General features: G+C 45.9%; 1 protein-coding gene across 5 annotated transcripts in view; it reads right to left on the bottom strand.

The window, feature by feature from the left end:
* LOC144126247 (uncharacterized) overlaps nucleotides 1-23,456 on the bottom strand; it is a 220,075-nt gene that overhangs the window by 39,384 nt on the left and 157,235 nt on the right. The window contains exon 1 of one of the 5 annotated variants that reach the window (XM_077660311.1): nucleotides 366-593. The exons of 1 other annotated variant lie outside the window; for it this stretch is intronic. The gene's annotated coding sequence lies outside the window, so the exon portion shown is untranslated. Of the gene's footprint in view, nucleotides 1-365; nucleotides 594-23,456 lie in introns of those variants that run through there. 3 more of the 5 variants (XM_077660310.1, XM_077660309.1, XM_077660307.1) reach the window with 3 other exon arrangements.

Below are 23,456 nucleotides of genomic sequence, written 5' to 3'. Positions count from 1 at the left end.
TGTAACTTGTTCATTTTATTTGACGCGAGAGCGGACAGTCTTGACGCGAACGCCACACATTGAGCGTCACAATTGTGTAAGGCGTTCGAACAGGGCACAGCAGACAATTAAAAGCGAAGTTGGTTAATTGGTGATGATTTACGGTTAAATAACGCGCCCACCTGGCTTGGAAGGTTTAGCTGGTTCTATACGTTCTCACCAGGACGGCATCTGGAACCTTGCAGCGGCAGCGAAATGTTCGGTTTGCGCGGTAGCACGCTGCATGCTTTAGCGCTCTGCACAAATTTGAAGCCGACCATTCCAATTTGAAGCAGCGTAATGCTGCAAAAACGCGAATGAGTGCAGCACAATAGCACGGTACTCACAGATGAGGAGGGTAGTGGGTGTGGAGCAGGAACGTTCGGTCGCTGTGTCGGTTGGCGAAGAAGTCCGCTGCTTCTGCGACGGGGCGACCACTGCCCAAGCGCGGGGCGCAGCTCAGAGGGACGAACGCCGCTCCCGCCGAGGCAGACAGACACTCAACTCGACGCGCGCTCCGTTTGCTTTTTCGCGCACTTTCAAGGTCGGCGCGAAACTGCGGCGACGGCGGCGCACCCACTGTTCTCTCCCGGAAGCCGCAGCCTCTGCAACAGCTGAGGCAAGCCGCTCCGAACACGTGGTCTGATGATGCTACGTCGCTACTTCCTGAGTGAGTGACGTCGCACCGGTTGACTGTCGTTCCCTCTTCATTTCATTTTTTTTTTCGTCATATAAGTCTTTTGGCGTTCCCTCGCTTTTATTCTTTAATTTCAGCAGTGTGTCGCCTACTCTGTGCGTTTTTCCGTTTAAAAACCACGACGAAAGGAAAGGCGGAAGGGGGACGCGAAGAATATGCAAATAAGCGGGACTCATGACAGGCCAAGTCAGCTGCTGCTTTTTGCTGTCATGCTCAGTGACGTCAGGCTTGAGCTATTCCTCGCGTGGTTTTCTTTTCATTTTACAAATAAAAGCAGCTGTCAGCTCTTTTTGTTGAAGCGCTCGTATCGACCGGGAGTCTAGGATAATCTCTCCAGTGCGGAGTACTAGCAAGTTAGGTCGGGATCACTCTCGACTGTTGCAAAAAATGAGCGTAAGTAATTTATTCGTGTCAATTGGAGCGAGCTTTCCCGTTCTGATTTTCTGAGGTGATGCCGCGTATCCTTACTTCACAGATGCGATATCACATTCACAGATGCGATTTATAGGGCACTAATGTGGGAGTCTATCGCCATTGCGGAGTACGAATGTGAAATTTCTGCCTCCGACGCAAAAGGTCTTTTTGTGACTGCTCTGAGTGCTCGAAGATGAACTGCGTGCGTAACAATGATCTCATCACCCGCTTCTGTGAATAGAAACGCTTCGCCATTATATCAACCGAAGTTGGAGGGTTTTGTGCAGACGATACCAAGGCAACGGGTTTACGGGCTTTTCTGGGCACAGGAAAAGGAACCAGCGTAGCCTTACGAATCCGAATACAGGAGGAAAGACAGTGGCTCTCTTCCTCATTTTTATTTTTATTTTTCACCCAGGAGGGGAAACAGTACTAAGGAAATAGTGCGGTCGTGCAGCATGCTAAACAAAGAGAAATTAATAAACAGATAATCACCTCGTTTTGGATTTCACCGCCGCGTACACATTTGCTTTACCTTCATTTATCGGGCCAAATTGACCACTGGAAAGTAGCGGACGCAATAAAAAGCGTGGGACTATGAAAAAGGAACTAAACGCTAACTATAGGCAGTGCAGCTCTCAGGAGATCCGTTAAAAGGGTGGAATGGAAATGGGACGGGGACATTCCGTTTTTCTCTTTTTGCATGCCTTGTACACGATTGTGCACTGACATGGGCTCATGGGGAGGAAGAGAAGAAACTCAGAAACTCCCCTTCAAGAACGCATCAGAGTAGCGCCAGCCCTATGAGGAACACCAGAGCACTAGAACACGCGCTGTTGTCGTTGTTATTGTTGTTGTCGTCCTAACAACAAATGACATACCCACTCTGGGGCATTGGCCAAGAATCGGAAGACATTGAAAGGCTATTCAGTTCTACAATTTCGCGGCCAAAAAAAGAAGGAAAAAATACCGAGAAACACCCTACTGGCGACTGGGAGATGCGCGTTTTCTTCTTTTTCTTACCTGAATTAACAGAACATCGGGGTCTGTTCAAAATATTTACCCGGCGTTGCTGTCAAGTTTTCAGCATTACTGTAGCTGTTATAAGGCCTTTACTTTTAACGTAGTACCATCTGTAACAAAATGCATTTGTCAACGCGTAGACTTTTTCTTACTGCATTTACAAAACGCTGGCAGCACACACCGCCTCAGGGTCAGTGCAATGCACCACTATGAATTTAGACGCCGTGAAAAGCTCGAGCGCAGAATGAGGGTCCGAAGGAGGACCACATTCGCACCCAGAGCTGCACATTTGTTCTAATCACAAACAGATCTGTCTTTGGTTTTATTTTCTTGTTAGTGGCCGCACTGCGTTCTTTTTTTCCTGTTACGAGGCGTTCATAAGTACGTGAATGCACAGTGTTTTTCGAAACTACCTCTAGATAGTTTTGAATTCTTTTGGTCACAATTCTTTCGTAGAGCTTGCCGAGGCAAGATGTGAGTGAGATGGGCCTCATCTTCTCTATGTGTAGTTTCTTCTCAGGCTTGGGAATCATTACAACCATACTGGTGCCTTGGACTAGGGGCGCCAACCACGCTCAGCCTGGAAGACATCGGCAATCTTCGTGCAAGCAGCAAGACTCCTCTATTAGAGCAATAAAGTTTATTCACTCACTCGAAACTACCTAGGCCAGTGCTCGCGTGACAAGAGCGGTCGCCATGTTGCGTGATGTGGCTAACTAACAGCGGCGTTCTCGTGCTCTTTGAGTCCTTCTTCCTACCGCAAGCTTTGGAACGCCCGGAAAACTTACCGCACGGCTGGGCGGCGGCTTCTACAATAAGGTGGGAAGAGGCCTCCGCTGTTCGAAAAAGGGTGTGTACGTTGATGCCCAAGAAGTTGTACCCCGTGCTACACTGGTACGTTCAAATGGCATTCGAGATTGGCATTCAGAATCGACGCACTCCCGCGGTGCTACATGCTACTTTCCAAACGCATTCGAAAGCTTCAGCTCGTTTTCAGTGTACAAAGACGACGTCGGCGGTCACAGCGGTCACACTCGTCCGACAATGACACCATCACGATCAGCAGCAGCAGCATATCATTGTAGTGCGACATGTGTTTCAGACCAACGACACCGAGAAATCCGAACGATTGGCTGGTGAGCGAAAACTTCACTTACGAGGCGACGGTGTGGATATATCTGCGAGTATTTCTAGCCTTATCGGCATTGGATATAGCAGCCGCAGTGGCTCAGTGGTTATGACACACAGCTGTTGAGCCGAAAGACGCGGGTTCGATCCCGTCTGCGGCGGCCGAATTTCGATGGAGGCGAAATTCTGGAGGCCCATGTATTGTGCAATGTCAGTGCACGCTAAAGAACCCCAAGTGGTCGAAATTTTCAGAGCCCTTCACTACGGCGTGACAAACACTGAGCCTGACAAACACTAAAGAAGCGAGCATCCAGCGAAACCTTCACTAGGCACGCGTGAGCGGCAGCAATGCGACGGCCTCAGAACCCGGCCTTATTGACCACGGTTCAGTCATTGACTGCATATTTTTGCATTTTCAAAATGGCAATATTTCTCATAGACTTCATAATCTTAAGGTGGCCTTGCTTCTCGGCGTGCCGAGAATAATCCATGAAAGTGGTTGGGCACTCGGAGAAGCAAGAGCATGTTTGGAGTGTTCTCTTTCCCGGCGGGCATCAGATTCTGCCTATTCTCAAAGTATGGCTGTTGAGACCAGCGGAGCCCTGCCCTGGTGACCTCTTCCTGGACGCCACGCAGTGGCTGGCGCACCAGTAGTGTGGGCTATATCGAATGGAGATATGGGCTCCCCAGAAAGGGTATCCTATTGTAGCCTGTACGCAACATCTTTCTATTCCATCACTTAACAGAGAGGTCAACACTCAGAAGGCGAGACTTCGTTGGATAATAATTTTTTATAATTTTTTTTATAGTAAGACAGCGGCGTATCAATATTGTGCGAGATGACAGCACCGTTTGACAGCACCTCAAACGAGAGCAGAAAGGTGCGTTCGCTTGGCAAACATTTTACAGCGTGCGCCTTGCACCGGTGCAAGCAAGGTCATAATGCGGCTCCTCCAGGCGGGGCGTGATAGCGCGTTCTGCCGTCGTCACACACCGCGGCCGGCGCGTCGAAGGCCCGAACACGGATCGCACAGCCGCCGGCTCGATTTCCGCAGGTGTTGTATGAAAGGCCTCACGCGCCGCTCCATCGCGACCGGGGAGGGGAACCCTGGTTGTTTACCGTCGCGGCTGCCCGCACAGGCGGAAATGGTCGCCGTCCGCGCGCGGTGTTCAGGCTCCGCAGATGCGCCGCACACACGGCTTCCCGGTATATAACCGGGGGTGTCGCGCGCCCCAACGGCCTCGGCTTCCCCGCACTGTGCGGCCTCGCTCGGTCGGTCGCACTCTGGCGACGCCTGGGTGACGCGGCCGAACGTGACGCGCGTACCAACTATCGCCATTGAGCGACAAGCATCGCAACGCGGACCGGACTCGACCCCGTGTTTGGAGAGCGCTGGCGCACGTAGTCACGTGAATGGCGCTGACGATTGCTACAGTGCCCTCTCGGTTCGCCGTACTAGTATCATGAATTACTTAACCCTACAGGTCGTTTTCACAGAACAGTTTTTTTAGACGCCTGCATGACGTCATCTTTTTTCACGCGACGTGGCCAGGAGACATGCGGACGCGTGCAGGTGCCACTCTCCAAGCTTGCGGCTTCGCGCTATATATTCGTGCCACCAACAGCCTTTATATATACAAATATATACAGCCCACGGAGTCTTCTTTTGGGGCATGCAGTAAGGCTTGTTTTCGTATTTACAAATGTGTGGAAGATGAGAACAACTGTAGAGTCCTCACCGCTCGAACGCTGCATGGATATATGCAACAGGAGCCCCGCCACATGGTTTAGATGCAAACCCCCTTTAGCAGTGTATTTTCGACAAAGTTTATAGCCGAGCCAGGTCTCTGACAAACCCAAGCAGACAAACCCAGCACTGAGCTGCCCTAAGCCGGTTAAGGTATACGGTGCAAGCGAAGCGAAAGAACCGTGACCTCCAGAATGGTGGCGTAAAATGTCAGGCACGTGTACACGACACGAGAGGAAAGGCAGTGCATGGAGCGTTTACTGTATGCTGGCTGTGTTACGGTCACTCCTCTACACAGCCCTCGAAAGGAAGGAGCAAGCGAACGTTTTGCTGCGATGAAGACTGTACAATAACCAAGTGGCGCTGCCTGTCGTGGTAGAATAAGTCAAATCACAAGAAAAGTGAATAAAGAGCCCGTATAATGTTTTCGCGCTCAAGGTCACCTAGGGCTATAAGATATGGATGGTACAGTCACATTCGCAATCTTAATCTCGTTCTTATGACCCAACCTTGAAGAACAGCCCAAATATTAGTGCTAGCCGCTCCACGTGTCCTAATATCTCGCATATTCAACAATAACGTGAAGTGTGTCTTGGACGTGCATCTTCCTTCTACAGTGAGGGCCGCCCTGTGGCTCAGTGGTTATGGCGCTCGGCTGCCTACCCGTAAGACGAGGATTCGATCCCGGCCGCGGGGGTCGAATTTCGATGGAGACGAAATTCTAGAGGTCCGTGTACTGTGCGATGTCAGCGCACGTTTAAAAACCCCCTGGTGGTCGAAATTTCCGGAGCCCTTCACTACGGCGTCTCTCATAGCCTGAGTCGCTTTGGGAAGTTAAACCCCCATAAACGAAACTAAACCATCTTCTATAGTGTCTTGTCGGTATTTGTGAACCAACATGAATTAAGTTTCAGGGAATGCACTGATAATCTTATCAATTCATAATGTTTAGACGAATACTCCTGGCCAGCTTATACGCTCCCCAAAGGCAGTGCCTTATTGTTTTTAAGATGTGAGAATTCTGCACAGCGAACAGCGTGTTTAGTGCCCCGGTGAACAGTGTTCACCAAAGGCAGTCGAAGTAAGCACGCGAACGCCTTTGGGGTGATTGTCTCGGGAGCAGAATAGTTAGCCCGCACACATTTCCTCCTCGTGTCGGGTGAGTCACCACTGGTGGCGTGTTCTTATCTTCTCTTTGTGAACAGAGCGTAAAGACTGGGGCCTCAGTGGGTACAAAGTGTCCGGAACACAAGATTACGCCGGCACGGGGCAGTAAAGCATGCTTAGGATGAATGGTGGCTTTTGCGACTTTGTACTGACACATTCCAAAACACGTGAAGGGAGCCCAGGAAAAACCAAGACTGGGCGCCGGTAGTTTTTACGAGCCTTTGTAACTTGTATAGCTAGGTAACAAAGGACAAAACATGAGCAGAAGCGAACACGCACATTACTTAATAAATGGCGAAGCCCAATGATAGCACTTTTGAGACTTCAAACCAGAGCTCAAACCCCTAGACACGTGTATGAGCAAGAGATATTCACTACTACTGGCACCGGTACGGAATAGTTTTTAACAACGCCACCATGTCCGCGCTAGTGTATACCTACAGCTACCATCTCGGTCTACCAAGCCATATACAAAAAACCTATAGAGTTGAACTTCGTATAACGAAGTCAAAGAGGCACCATGATTTCTTTGTTATAGCCGTTGCTTCGTTATAGCAGTACGCGAACCAGGATGCAACTGTAACATGCCAAAGGGCTTACCTGCCACAGTGTACACCGTTGACAACACACTGGAGTATAGTATTCCGCCTACGCGCGTTGTGGGAGCCATCAGCAAGCCCCCACCGCACGGCTGAATATACGTAGCCAGATGCAATATGTCAGCTTTGCCATCGAGCCCGCGTTTCATACGCGGTCCGCGCGGGCTGCAGCGCCAAGAAAACGGGTCTTGGAAGAATAATGTTCTAGAGGACAGAGAGACCAACCAATAATATTTACCTCCGTATTCTAGCTGCTGAAGCCAATGGAGGCCGTTTTAATAGAGGACTCTCTAAAAGAGGGAGGTTTCGTCACGAGTATCCGTTTTTGTTGGCTTTGCCGCACAGCTCGCGAATACTTGGGACCCAACAGCTCACAGATGGACAGGGCGGTCTTGCGGTGAATGCGTACGGCTGATCGAAGGCTTTGATGATGACCGCCTTCTGGTCAACAAAAATTGTTTGGCGTTTATATTAACAACCGCTTGGCCTTGTGAAGCCAGCGGAACGCCGATACTGTCAGGCACGCCAAGGGCACCGCCAAACGATTTGAAAACGGAAGCTAAACTGCACATGGAACCAGTGAAGCAGAGTGCGCTCGTAGTGGGTCGTGTTCAGAGAGGGGGTTGGAGAAGGGAGAAGGGTGAATGGGGTGGTGAAGTGGAGGTTGCTCAGGCGGCCAATAAGGGGTCTCCTGCGTCATGCCACGCTGACGAAGTGCCCAAACATAGTGCTTCATGCAGGCTCGCTTGAGGCGGCATAAGTTTTCTCTTGTTTTGTGTGTTCGACAGATCAGGTTATGCCTGGTGATTTCAGTTTACCGTATGGAAACGTTACAGAATTGCTGAGCTCCATTATACATGGACATGCTCAGGGTAAAATTGGCGATGGAGCTCATTGTAGGTTCCTTTAGACCCCGTTTACTTCGTAAACACGGGATATTGGATACATGGGCTTCTGCAGGAGCTTTGAAGGGGAGTGCCTTTTTACCTCGTATAAATTATCTTATTATTATCTGTCTCGTCATAGCGAGGTTTTACAGCATAACCATTCTCTGACCCAATATGGAATGCGCATATGGGCATTTTGTGGCACTTTTCTGTCTAGATTTCTTCGGTAATTTATTCCATTGCATTCAAATATTCGTCCATTCCTAATTGATGACTCAATGTGATCTTTCCTGTTCTGAATAACGCTGTTAATTAACCATCATCATCCTGAACCTGACTAGTCCCACTGCAGTACAAAGGCCTCTCTCATATCTCTCCAATTAACCCTTTCCTGTGCCAGCTGCGGTCAGTTAGTGTGTAATCATTAAGTCTGCCGTGGAGAATAAAAAAAAAGAACACTGTCTTAAGTGACACGGAGAAGTGAAATTACCGAGTACTGCTTTGCTGCCTTTATGTTTATATCACGAGCAAAAGTGAAATACCTCATTAACTATTCTGCTTCACTGCAACACGACGCCGCTTCAAATTTTTAATTTATTTTTCTTTCCTTCATTAACGACAACAACTGAGAAACGAACGACATCATCAGCTATATCATTTGGGGTTCAAAGGATATTGTTAACGCGACATGAGCGATCACTGTACGCATACCTACGAAGGGAAATAACCACTGCAGTCCTGCCTTAGCAATTGGCAAATATGTAAAAAGAGTCCGCGCTTAAGTAAACAAATTACCTTTTTGTGTTCCAGATTTAGGTGCTCTGGAAAAAAATACACACGCAGGTTTGGTAGTTTGGCAGCAGTGCACATCTTGACACAGTCACTAACGTTTCCTGCACTTTGCAGCTACAAATCCGGCATTTCATCGACCCAAGTTCCCGGGATCAGCTGTTCGCCGTAACCGGACACGCGCCAGATCTGACACGCGCCAGATCACCGCCCTGAAGGATCGCGGACCTATCGGTAGCTCCTGCGCCTGCGCCAACTACTGACCCGCCACCTGGATCACCGTTAAATAGCTGCAGCACGTCGTACGGCACCGTAGTTTGGCAGCAGTGCACATCTTGACACAGTCACTAACGTTTCCTGCACTTTGCAGGTAACTGAATCTTTCTAGGCACTCTGTCCGTGGTTTTTGCATGTTTGCACTGCTGCCAAATAGTTTCATGCTCTGCACGTATTTCTTTGTACAATCGTAAACCATCTTAGCGCGAGAGTAGTGTATTTTTCATTGGTGCTTCCAAGTGTGCATCGTTTTTTTTCTCGTCATCTGCTGTGAACCATGCCTAGCGAACTTGAGAAATTACGGGATGAATTAAGGAAAGAACTTGCGAATGACATTGCGGCATTGCGAAGCGTTCTTGAACGTGACTTGAGGAAGGAGCTGCGAGAAGTTTCACAGAGTATAGATTACTGTAGCAAGCAATACGATGACATGGTCAATGAGTGTGCTGCGCTGAAGGCAGAAAACAAATCCTTAAGGGCTGAAAATGCCGCGTTGACCTCTGACCGTAATGCGCTACAAAGTCAAGTGTCTGACTGTGAACTAAGGCTCAACAGCTTGGAACAATATTCCAGGAACCGAAACGTAGAGATCACTGGCCTGCCGGTAACCGAGAAGGAAAACCTTCCTGAGGTTATTGAGAGGATCGGGGAGGTTTTGAATGTACCCGTGACATCCGACGACATTGAAGTGTGCCACCGTGTGCCTACTAAAACCTCTTCGTGCCAGAACATAGTGCTACAGTTTCAGAAACGCTCAAAACGCGACGCCTTCCTTGAAAAAGCCAGAAAACAAAGAATTACCACAAGCGATCTTGGGCACCCTGATGAAGATGCAAATCCTGTCCATATAAATGAGCACCTGTGCCCTTCACTCAAGAAGCTGATGGGACTCACTGTTGCTCGTAAGAAAGCTAAGCAATGGAAGTTTGCGTGGACGAGGAATGGCCGCATCTTTGCTAAGAAGGATGTAACTTCGTCAGTGGTCCGGATCGATTGCGTCAATGACCTGGAAAAGATAGTCTAAAGATTTTGTGCGCCTACTGAGATTTCCCTTTTGATTAGGCATGGCTTCCCAGTTCTTTCTACCTGCAGATATCAATAGCCTTTTTGCAAAAAACAAAGAAGTAACGTCATTCTTTCATCTTAACGCACAATCTCTGCGCAGTAAAGAGGATGAAATAATCGCATTTCTTGGCTTGTTTGATTTCGAGTTTGACATAATATTTTTCACTGAGACCTGGTACCGAACTGATCATGAAGCCCTTATCATGCCGCATTATAACTCATACGTGCTAAACCGCCCAAACAAAAAAGGCGGTGGAGTAATGATAGCTGCAAAGGAATCCGTTCGGTGTTCAGTTCTTCCTGACTTTACTAAATCATGTGAAGATTTTGAAATACTTTCTCTAAAGGCTGGGCAGAACATTTTTTCTGTTTTGTACAGACCTCCATGTGGTAGCATCCCAAACTTTCTTTCATTTCTTGACACTTTTTTAACATGGATAACAGAAAACAGATTTTACTTAGTCCTTGGCGGCGACATCAACATAGACTTTTCTACACCCTGAACTCAGCAGCGTCAAATAAATAACCTGTTAGACTGTAACGGTTTCATTAATGCCATCATTGATCCAACACGCCTGTCCACATCGACTGCAACTTCAATAGATGCTTTCATTACAAATTTGCATGACAAGTCAATCGTGTCTGGCGTTATCTCTGGCCAGGTTAGTGATCACCTACCGATTTTTTACTTCATAGATAGTCGTATAACAAAGTCCAATAAAACTACTCCGCAACAGCGACAGTTAGTGAATAAGGATACCTTGACACGCTTTCGGTCTAGACTTGAGCAAATAGACTGGAGTCCAGTTTATGAGGTTACAGATCCTGACAAAGCATATGATATATTTATAAGCATCATAAAACCGGTATATATTGAATGCTTCCCATATCGAAGCACCAGAAAACCACAGAGTGCTCGTAAGCCATGAATAAACAAAGAATGCTTAAAGATGATAAAACACAAAAACCACCTTTATAATTGTTTCATTAAGAATAGAAGCACTGATGACTTTCTTATATTTAAGGCGTACAGAAACAAGGTGACATCATTTCTGCGTCAGGCAAAGAAAGAGTACTTCCATAATCTATTCAACAAGGATGTTCTGAAGCGAAGTGATAAGGTATGGAAACAACTTAATACCATTATTAACCCATCCAAGAGCATTAATGAACTGGAAGTCATGATAGATGATGAGACGTTATCAGGAAAAAAGCTGGCTGATTCTTTTAACGATTTCTTTGTGTCTGTTGCGCATACTATTCATGACCCTACCTGCATGAGATATCTTGGTCAATCAAACTCGTTTACCGCTTTCCTGGCTCCAACAGACCAAAACGAGATTATGCGATGCTTTAATAGCCTCAAAAATAGCAAGTCGAAGGACGTGGATGGGTTCCAGATCCTACCGTTCAAACATGCAATTGATGTCCTTTGTCCTATCTTAGACCATGTCTTTAACTGCTGTTTCGCCCAGGGCACCTTTCCTAGTAGGATGCAAACTGCAAGGGTCATCGTAATTCATAAAGGAGGGGATACTAACAATTTATCCAATTACCGTCCGATATCTATACTCCCGTTATTTTCCAAATGTTTAGAAAAGCTGTTACATAGCAGGATTCTAGGTTTTTGCGAAAAGCATAAGTTGATCACACCCAGTCAGCATGGATTTAGGAAATTACACTCCACTGAGACCGCTCTTCTTACACAGAAGAAGCTGATTTTAGAATCTTTCGAACACAAAGAACTAACACTAGGCATTTTTATAGATTTTTCTAAGGCGTTCGATCGCGTTAATCACGAAACCTTATTACTAAAACTAGACAGATATGGCTTCCGAGGTTGTTTTTATAGTATCATTAAATCATATTTAGAGGCCCGTTTTCAGCAGGTTGTGATTGATAACACACTATCTGACCCCAAGCATATTGCTGCCGGCGTACCCCAGGGTAGCATACTCGGACCGCTACTTTTTAATCTCTACATTAATGATATTGTAAACATTGACCCTAACACAACTTTTGTTATCTACGCTGATGACACCAGCCTATTTTTCAGGGCACCATGTGTATCGAGTCTGGAAGTAAATGCTACGAGGTGCCTACGTTCGCTACACCACTGGTCACTTTCCAATTCGCTGAATATCAATATAAGCAAAACAAAAGCTGTGCTTTTTAGACCCCGTAATAAGTCTGTTTCTGAGTTAACGTTATCGATCGGTTCATCAAAAATACACGTCTCCTCTTCCGTTAAAAGCCTTGGTGTCACATTCCACGAGAACTTATCTTGGGATGTTCACGTTGATAATACAGTTGCCAAAATTTCAAGAGTAGTAGGTATCCTGTCCAAGTTTCGGTACTACTTTCCACAATGCATAAAAAAACTTTTGTACGACTCTTTGTTCACCAGTGTTATAACTTATTGTTTCTTAGTCTGGGGTACAACCACTGTCTCCAATATTACAAAACTCCATGCACTACAGAAAAAAGCAGTTCGTGCAATTAACAACATCCCAAATGATGTACACACCAAACCTGTCTTTGAGGCATTACACATTGTACCTATTGTGCAATTGTACTCTGTCATGCTCCGCAAAAAGTACACATCAAATATTAATCAAGGAACTGCATTTCTCGCTGATTTGTCTCGACTAACATGCAGAGAACGCCCCTACAATACGCGCATCGGAGACAACTGGTATTTACCGCGAACGCGAACTAACTACGGCAGACAAATGCTGTCCTATAATATCCCGTCCATTTTAAACAATTTGTGAAAAACTGTAATTAGTGAAGAGTAACAGCATATAGTTTCTTTCTTTAGTGTACTAACTCAGCCTGCTTTTATGCCTTCCCTCTTTACGTGATATGTTTGATGGTTATGTGTTTTTTGATGCCCTGAACGTGTTTTATTTTCGATACAATGTGCTTTTGTTTTAAGTATGTCACAGGCATAACATATAATGTACCGTTGTGTGATTGTGGGTTTTTGTGCACAATGTAGTTGCTGTAGGGGGCGGGGACCTCCGTCAAGCCTCTATAGGCTTTTTGTCCCCGCTCCCCACATCCTTGATGTGAAATAAACCTGATTGATTGATTGATTGATTGATTGATTGATTGATTGATTCGTTTAATTAACAAAAAAAGTGAATGTATTGTAGTGCAAAGCGCCCTGGTGCATTCCGTGGATAAAATTTCCGCGTCGGAGCAAAGGTGCGAACGCATGTCGCCGGCCTGAGTGCTCTGCTTCCGAGCATACTTTCAATTTTAGAAACATGTTTACGCGTTCGCCTGCACGTCAGATAAAAGGAGACAAAACAGACTGACATTAATAATGAGGTATTTTACTTCACTCTAATTCACAGCAAAAAAAACAACAAAAACAAATGTATCTTTGTCTACGAACGCTGCGCTAGGGTTAATGTGATGGGCAATACAGGCAATGTAGGACGCACAGGATCAGTTCTGACCAACCAGTGTCCTATAACTTCGATCAAATTACAGAAAAATAAATAGCATCGGAGGAGTTGTTTATGGCACTTGCTATCACCCTGAAAATACTGTCCAAGGTTAGAATGCAGACTCCTCCAGCCAAGGGCTTCAACAGAGTTGTTAGCAACAACGATCACGTTAATTGAATTCGTCTATTATACAGGCATATATGTTCCCATCTGATGGTGTTTTGGTAGCAGTTACATAGTATAAAAAAACATGGCCTCTACCTGAATCCATTCATGATGGAACTGTGCGCACATGGTGGCACCTTGAATAGTAATTAAACTAGCTCGCTGCAGCTCACGGGCCTCTTCACGCATACAGAAAACAAGAAATGCTGCCTATAGCACAGGAGCAGCGAAACCCAGATAAAAGAGGTATTCTCGTCTCCGAATGCACTAATGTCGAATGCACTAATGCCGAACGATGCTCTGTCAGCAGCATTGTTCAGGCAATGTGCAGCTGCTGCAGCACACATGTTTATTACTCTGAAGCACAAATGGCCTTGCTCTCGCTCCGCGTCGTTAACGCGGTCAACGGGCTTGCGTCCCAATAGCAGCGCTTTCAGCGAACGGTAATGATGGTGGTGGCGATTATGAGGATTATTATCGTAATGATTATAATAACCACAATATTTTAGTAACGCGATGGCTCTATGGCACCCGGCAACAGCCGAGAGACCTTTGCATTGGCACCCCTCACACAAAGAATGAGACGACAATGGAAACAAAAGTAACGCTCTGTCGTTTTAATTCACTACAACGCTAAAGCCAGTCTGCATCAAGAGCCGGAATGACAAATAATGAAGCAGCGATTATATTGCAGTGTTTGCATGCCTCATGGGACCTAAACAAAACATCACTGACGTCACAGAGCTGTTGGAACCGAAATCAAAACAGCATGAGAGAAAAATGCGATTATAAATCATTAAGCGGTCGCAGGAGAATACCACTTCTTGGTGCATGTACAGTACTGTGTTATGCATCCCTGCAAAGCAGAAAGCTGTACTCCTTTACTATCACCAAGTCCTCAACGCTGACTTTATTTTGTAAAGTAACTTGTGGACCTTCTCCTGCACTGGGGCGCAATATGCAGCACTCAATTACCAGCAGACCTGTATAGCTTAGTTCACAGCTTCAGAGACCTGCTTGTGCGCGCCTCCACGGAGGAATCCAAGGGAGGTCATCTGCAAACCGGGGAAGAACTGCACCGGCTGGAACGCCTGAAATGGGACAGAGGCTGCTAAGCAAAGGCAGGCTGACCCCCGTCACGCTTTCCGTACTCTAACACAGTAGTGGCCCTCGACTCGGTTAGCCTTGCGATAAGGCCAGGCACTGCGGCTGAACTGCGCTGGGATGCCGTATTTAACACAGCTGCAGCGCACAGAGACGAATGACACGATGCACGGGGGTCGCCGCGTAAATCTGCGCTCTGACGCCGGGACGGGGTCGCGCGCCCCGGCGACGGTGTTGTTTTGATCACTGGCACAGATCAAGTAAAATCAAATTTTCATCTCGCATTTTCGTGACAGTCCACGAGACAGGTTATAAAGCAACGTTCATAGGCCATAGGTAGTCCGCGTTAGCGGCACTGATCAGTTTTAAGCTGTTTTTGTATCATGAACATGTGACTTAGCAGTGAACTTTAAAGGAGTGAAACGTTAAATATGTTACCAAAGTTTGCACTCAGGTCGCACATCATTTTTAACGTTTAGCGCATGATCGTTACCTGTTAAGCAGTTGAGGGATGTACAAGAGTGAGATGAGAAGTATGCAAAAAAATTAAAAAAAACAAACCGGGTGAGCTTATGTGCGTCGAAGGAAAGTTCCCACTATGGCGTATAGCACGTTTTTTTAAAAAATAAATCAAGTTCTTTTAATTTTGGAGAAATGAGATTCCGAGCAGACCTAAAAACAATAATATATATATATATATCCTCTGTCAAGCTGCGCAAAACAGTATAGCTGCATTTTTAGAGAATTGTTACAAATTACGCTACTGTGGGTCCGCCTGATTACTCCCCGATTATCTGTCGACAAGCAACAACGATAGGCTTTTAAGTTCCAGAGTGGTTCTAATAATTCGCCAACCAACAGTGAAAGCAGGAGCAGGAAATGGCTTGTTCATAGACCCAAAGGGATAGCCTTTGTTTTATGAGTGTTTCCCGAGTTTACATTCACAGATCCCTGGGAGTCCTCATACCACTCTTAGCGAAGTGGTGCAGCGGTTTACGACGGAAGGTGCTGCCATCTGTGGGGCTACCCAGGTTGCTCCTCCTGCGCCAGTTCTCGCGACCACTCATTAACTGCCACGGTGGCCAGTTCGCTCACAATACGGTGGGCAGGTTGTGAGGAGGCCACAAGGTCACATGGTCTAGGTTGCTTCCCCGGTGACTTTTCGCCCAAAACGTTGACACCAACGCCAACGACGACGCTAGCTTTTCTGCACGACGGGAGTGCAGGCGTAGAATTGGGTACGCTAAAATGCGACGTGTACTCTCCGTTCATTCTGCTTGAAAGAAGGAAAAGAACGCTGCACGAATAGCGATGAACGGGTGGGAACAATGTCATGGCGGAGCTGCCAGTCATAGGATTTCAAGGACTATACGGTGATTTTATTTTTTACGGCGTGCGGTTAGCAGCGCTCAGAATCGATCCTTTCTTTACCGCTGAGGATGAGCAGCAGTCTGGAGGCGCGCACTCGCAGTGGATAGTGCCTTCGCGATTAAAGAAAGCCGTTAGCGTGACCTTCAGGCTGCTCCCACTTTGCCGTTCCTTTTACTGCAGTAGTTAAGGATGGGACTTTTTGCAAATGGCAAAATGGAAGAGCGGTACCGTCGGCGGTGATTGTCGTAACTTCAAGACCCCGTATTTCCTTCCTGGCAGTGAGAATGCTCCCGGCCGGTAGTGTCAAGTGATCCTGATGAATGTGTTATGGTACGCCACGGTATGGTATAGGCGATGCGGTATATTATTGTACGGTATGGTGTGGTGTGGGGTGAGGCGGTACGGCATGGTGCAGTACGGTACGGTACTGTATGGTGTGGTGTGGTATGGCGCGATACGGTACGCTATGATATGTAGTATGGACGATACGGTACGGCACGGTATGGACGTTACGGCATGATATGGTATGGTATGCTTTGGTACGATCCGATATGGTGTGGTATAGTATGGTACGCTACGGCACGGTGTGGTCCGGTATGGTACGGTATCATACAGTATGGTACTATGATATGATGTGTGGGGTTTAATTTGTCCCCGAAGCTGCAAATCCTATTTGAGGGACGCTGCAGTGAAGGGCTCCGGATCAAATCAGGCCACCTGGGTTTCTTTAAAGTGCACTCGAATCGCAAAACACACGGGTGTTTATTTTGCATTTCGGCGTCATCAAAAAGCGGCCGGACGTTTATCTTATATCTTGTCTCCATCGAAAGACGGCCGCCACGAAAGAAATGCGACCACGCTATCCCGGGCTATCCAGCCAAACTTTGGTGGGTTTGGTGTCAAGACTATGGAGGCGAGTGAAGACTATATACAAGGTGCTTCACCTAAGACTGTCAGCAACTAAAAAAAAAGCTCTTTGAGCAAGAACGAGCTCTTTTTTTGGCATAGCATTGTCAGGGATGCAGTGCATCATAATACAGCTAGTACATGCCAACCAACAGGCTGGCCAACTATTATTGAATAGTTAACTTTTTACCTATTACTCTTAGGTTCCTTATTTATTTAGGTTCTTGCAGCCCCCCGAAAGTAGTATCCACATCAGTTTTTATATGTTCGAATGTGCCATTCTTTTCGCCTCTGGAGTGCAAGGAACTTTGGGATCGGAGCGCGGGCGAAGGCAAACCTGTGCGACCGGAGAGGGCGCAAGCCAAGCCTGCGAGCGCGTGTCACACAGCGGTGCGGGTGTCACATGAGCGCCCCACAGGGAGCGACAGAGAGCACGTGACAGGCATGTCGATCTGTGACACGTGCTCGAAGGCGTGGCTTGTGCTGAAAATTCCCTTGGCGATCTTCCTTTCACACACTGCTTTTTATAATGACACATTTGCAGTGGATGTTTTTTTTGTTTGATGCATTGTGTATCTTTGCATGAATATTCAGTCGTGTAATGATGTTTCAGTGTGCTGGTTGTATCTGAATGGCATTTTGACAAATTGTTTCATTGTTAAATATTCCAGTAAAGGTTTCTCCCCCCCCCCCACACATGCAATGCCCCAGCAGCCCTTTAGGTTATGTGTATCTAAATAAACAAATAACTTCATGCGCATCAAATTTCATGGAATAACCTCTTTTCTGAATGTCTTTCTTTGTATTTGCGTTTCCATTTGTGATACTTCTCCAATACTCCTTGCTTTCAATTGCTTTCAATTCGATTAAATGTACGCTCCTTTTCAACAGGTACCAACCATTACACGTACTACTCGCACTTCCGACAAACACCCCTTTATTCTTTATTCTTTTCCCACTCAGCCTCATAAAGTGGGCTTTTTTGCACTGCAGCCATACTCACAGTGAAGAAGTCTTGTTAGGGGGACAGGGGCTGCCTGCAACCGAAGACGAAATAAACAATAAAGAAACGAAAAAAGACACCATGACTTCTTACTAAAGCCAGCGGCGAGAAAAAGACGTCCGGAGGCCCTCCTCCTAAGCAGCTTTTGTTAACCATTCTTTACCTAGTGCCCTAACGCATTTCAAATGACATTATATTTTCAAAAGTGCAGATGTCTTTAAAGTGCAGGCCGAAATAGTATAAAATGGGACACCTCATTAGTATTTCAGCCAACTTTTCCACACCAAGGACGGGGGAGAAGCATTCGTTTTGTTATTTGCGTGAGTAAACTTTCTCTAGAACCATAATTTTTTTTTTTTCAACATCTCTTCAAGTTAGGTTGTGGTTCCGTCTGCTTCGAGGTGATTTATATGTAACTCTAAGCTTCCATCTCTTGGTTTTCATTCTATGCGGACACGTGTCTTTAACTGAACATTTGGTTTCATGGGGCTTACCGTCCCAAAGAGACTCAGGTTATGAGATAATAGCTCTATGGCTATGAGGGGCGCCGTAGTGGAGGGCTCCGGGTAATCTCGACCACCTGGGGTTCTTTAACCTGCATTGACATCGCACAGTACACGGGCCTCTAGCATTTTGCCTCGATAGAAATTCGACCGCCGTGGCCGGGATCGAACCCGCGTCTTTCGGGTCAGCAGCCGAGCACCGTAATGACTGATTCACGGCGGCGACTAACCGCACATTTATAGGTACGCTCAGTTAAAGGTATGTATACGTTACAGGTAGGTATGCATAGTTATAGGCAGTGCGAGTTCACCTCATTAGGTGGAAACTGACTTCGAAAGGAAGTAGAATGATCCCCGTGGCAGCAAGCGTCTTTCAGCAAAGCAGCATCACACTCGCTGTTATCATCGCGGCAAGAATTCCGAGTGCTTCCGCACGTGCGCTCAGGGTTGCGCAGACGCCGCATATGGCCGTGCATGGACGACATACCGTCGGCATGTTTCACAACGTTGTGCCAACTCGCAGGAATGCGCACACAAAGGCTCTGGTAGAAATGTGGACCTTTTCAGACCCCCCCCCCCCCTCCTTTTTTTTTTGTTTCCTGTTCTCGCTATTCGTCCGTTCTTCGGGCTCGCGCGAGTATGGAAAACCTGTGTTCCTATCGATCGCCGTTCCGAAGGGCATAGCACGGCCTCTGCAGGCTAACTGCATACGAAAACCAGGTCGTGAGCGGTAATTAGATAAACATAATCTGATAATAAAGAGGTAATAAGAGGTCGCTTAACAGCGAAGGCTGTTAAGCGCCCGTTTCCTCATTTTCGCGTTGTAGTAGTAGTGCGTAACATGAGGGTATTTGACACTCGGAAGATGGTTACTGAGGAAGGAGGAGGGGATACGACGAAAACGGAGGAATGCGTAATCGGAGGAGGGGGGGGGGGGGTGCTACCGGCAGAACCCCAATGGTGATCTTCAATAGCGTGCTCCAGGACTCCTCCTGCACTTCGTTGGTGCATGTTGCTAGCATGCAAAAGGCCTGGCGAAAGCTACAGTCCTCAATATAGTAATAATAATAATAATAATAAAGACCAGCATGCGCTGAGCGATGAGCATATGTGTGTCTTCAGTAATAGCAGGCAAGAACAGTTACTGAATTAGACCTAGGAATAACTACGCCTTCATGTAATGCCCATTTCGAAAGTATAGAGTACGAGGGATTTGCTTATAAGTCGTGCTGTGTAACTCGTGACACAAAACCAGCATTCCAAATATCTTGAAAGGGAAAGCAACTATCGCGTTCACCCATTCGACAGTTACGACTTGTACGGATCTTTAAGAGCCTGACTACACGGCCTAAGAGCAAGTCCCTTGTGTCTCTACTTCTGATGCAGGCTGCACTCTCTCGGGCCCTCCGTGCCTGTATACTTGTGCACTCCCCGGCGCATGCAGGTCGGCTGCTATTTACAGTCCTTGTCTCTTCCTCGACACGTGGCTTCAACGTGGCCCGTTGGAGACACGTCAGGGGCACACGCACGCACACCTACGTATTCGCAAAGCAAGGCCAGTGAGCACGTGGGCCTTGCGTACTAAAAAAAGACAACAAAACAACGCAGTAATTCGTTCAGCCGCCGATGAAAACATTCGGCGGAGCGGGGATAACGAGAGAGGTCTTCCGCGTTGCAGCTGGGCTTGTTTTGCATTTTGCCGTAAAAGAAAGGCGCTACGAGAACGGAGCAAGTTTTTTTTTTTTTTCGATAAGGCCACCAGGTACGGTGTTCTTTGTGCGCCGGATTGCGCCCGCTGACACCGCGCGGTTTGAAGAGAGATTTCGCGATGCATGCAGATATATCAGCAGCTGCGTGCGTGACGCATTCTGAGTCAGCATGGACGCGCGACCCCTGATCCTTGTTCATCGACTATTTGTATCGTCCAAGTGTATTAAGGGGCACGGAAATACATACGTCGTTGGCGCCGAGTAATTATTAAGGCGAACTCTAGTTTGGGCTAGTTGGTTCATGATTCACAAAGAAAACGGCACGAAATACAAGGACAAAAGAGGCGCTGGTCCTGCCGTGTTTGTTTCTCTTTTGTCCCCGTATTTCACACCGTTTTCTTTGTGCATCAAGGCGACTTCAACGAAATGCGTGTATTCAAAGGGGACACTTCTAACGTTCCTCCATCCAGTAAGATACCGTCCTCGACCGCGTGTATGCCAAGGAAAACCGGAGGGACACTTAAGCTCGTCCTTGAGCCGGGTACGATGCCACAGCTAATGGGTTAGTGCCCATACATACGGAATTAGTCACTCTGCACTTTTGCTTCATAGTTCCCTGGGAGTCCTCATACCACTCCTGGCACAGCGGTGCAAGCGGTTAAGCGATGCGATAATAAAAACGACTCAGGTTGCTGTTCCTGAGCAACCTCTCGCGACGGATAATTAACTGCCGCCTGCCATTGCGAGCAGTTTGCTCAGAATCCGGTAGGCAGCTTCTGGTAACGTCAGAAGGTCACGTGACCTAGGTGGCTTATCTGTCAACCAGGTTGCTTCTTTATCGTGGATTTCTTGCTCACGCGTCCAACGCAGCCGATGACGACGGCAGCTTTTCTCCGACTCGGGGTCCTCACGACAGATGCTAGCACATTGCACTTGTCCTTCAATTTATTTTTTCATGCGCGATATTTCTTACGCATTAAATTAACAGACTGGCCGTAATTCGTCAACTTTTACAGGATATTTAAATCCTCAGGATGGTAATTTGAAATAGGGGACGAAGTATGCTTCATACGACAATGAATTGGCCGACATTGTTGAGGGTGAAAGCTTATTCCAAAAGCACGCATACAAATAATAGACTCAATTAATTACGGCATTCAACGACACGAATAAAAAATAAAGTTAGAGTGGAAGAATGGAGGAAGGTGCTATTTCTTACAAAATAGAAACCTGCTTATTTTAATGAAAATGACAAGAAAAATTTTTCACGACATAATGATGGTGACTTTAGTGAGGGAGAAAAACATTTAATGCACAGAATAAATCGAGGTTAGTCGGGTGGGCCCTCCTTACAGGAGCGCTTTGGCTTTTGCCGCAGCTCTTGCCCCAAGCTGTCTTCCGTGTGTGAGCCGGACAACGCCGCCTCGCAGTGCTCAATTGTTGGCTTATTGATTCTCGCAATATCTGGATTGTTCTGGCATGCCCATACCATGTGGTATGAGTTAACCATTTCACCGAAGAAGGCGCATTGCGGATCACACGTATTTGGACACATATACCGGAATTAGACTTGGTTGATATAAGTATTTGATTGCAATTTCTTTAGGATGACCTTTGCTTCCTGTTTAGATTTTTGTTCGGTTCAGCGTATACTTTCCTTGTTACTCTCTAATGTTGAAGTAATTGCACATAGCTTAATGACAGCTCTGAATAATCATGTTCCTGCGAATGTTGGGGGACCCGGGGTAATAGCGCGCAGGCAGCGGCGAGCGCCTTCGTTTCCAACATGAGTTGAGTTGAGTTTATTAACATTTTAGTTCTCAGTACAGAAAACTAAGGACCGGGGACAAAAGGTACAAAACTTGTACCTGGCTGGGTCCCCTGACCCCATAAAAAAGTTGGTAGCGATGCACTCCGAATAAACAAATAATAAACTAACGAAGAAAAACGAACAAAGCACTTTGAGCGAAAACAATTTAACATGATGTTTGAAATTGTGCACAACACTCGTGCCAATATTTAAACAAAATAAAAACCGTTTTAGCAAAACCCTGTGCGGCAACCATCAGAAAATACAGAATCCATCAGGAGAGACACTTATAATCAATAATGTACAACAAATAAGTATGATGAACATAAATCAAGTATAGTTACTCGAAAAAAAAGTAGTCGTTCTAAATGAAAGTACACATTATAGAAATTCACAAAAAACCGTGATACCAACTACTACCACACAATGAAAATTTCGCGCAAAAATCTTTTCAGTGTATTAATAGAAGGATAATTGATAGCTTCAGCTAACACCGCGTTCTCGTTTAAAGCGTTGGGAATAAGATATTTCATACTTTGTAGTCCATAATTTGTTCGTAAACGTGGTAATATGTAATTTATTTTCCTGAAGCAAAAACTGTCATTTTTCATAAGATATGTATTATCAAAGCTGTGAGAATTTTGTTTCCTTTGGGTGTATATGTAGACTGCAAGTTTGTATAAATAGAGCTGTTCAAGATAAAAAATCCTATGTTTCTTGAAAAAAGGCCTTGTGTTCTCATTATAATTTAAGCTTTCCAGAGCCCTAATGGCTTTCTTTTGCATGATTGTTAACATTTGCAAGTTACCGCTAGTTGTTTTCCCCCAAATTAAAAGACAGTAAGTTAAGTGGGATTGGATGATTGCATAATATGTATTTAATCTGTACCTAGTTGGAATCAGGTTCTTCCCCCTCCATAATGCTCCAACTACTTTCGACATTTTTAATTTCAAATGATTTACATGTTCATTCCAGCTCAGAAACTCTTCAAAGTGGACACCGAGGAATTTAATGATTTTTGTTTGCTGCAAACTTTCAGTGTGGAAGGTGAGATTAATCTCGTAGTCAATAGGTGTGTTTCTTGCTCGGAATAGGATATATTTTGTTTTCTTGATGTTTAATTTCAAATCATTGCTGATAAGCCAGTTCGATAAGTTACATAGCCAAGTGTTTGCTGCTTCTTCTATTTCTTTCAATTTTGATCCGGAAAAAAAAGCATTTGTATCATCAGCATACAAGAGTATGTCTTGAGTGAAAGGAATATTTTCAATATCATTAATATAGAACAAAAAGAGAAGCGGACCTAAGATTGGCCCTTGTGGTACACCCTTATTTATAATTCTCAATTCGGACACGTAATCACCCAATTTAACGAACTGTTTTCGATTACTTAAGTAGGTTTGAATTAAGTTATTGGCATGTCCCCGAATTCCATAAGCATTTAGTTTTTCGTTTAGTATGCGATGGTTTACGGAATCAAATGCTTTCCTTAAGTCGAGGAAGATACCAACTGTAAAAAGCTTTTGTTCGATATTCTCGATTATCTTCTCTTTAATCTGAATTAGTGCTGTTTCAGTCGACTTATTTTTGCAAAAGCCAAACTGTTTGGGAGAGAT

This window comes from Amblyomma americanum, chromosome 3 (assembly GCF_052857255.1).
Source record: "Amblyomma americanum isolate KBUSLIRL-KWMA chromosome 3, ASM5285725v1, whole genome shotgun sequence".
Taxonomy (NCBI): domain Eukaryota; kingdom Metazoa; phylum Arthropoda; class Arachnida; order Ixodida; family Ixodidae; genus Amblyomma; species Amblyomma americanum.
This window is presented reverse-complemented; position numbering and strand designations above follow the sequence as displayed.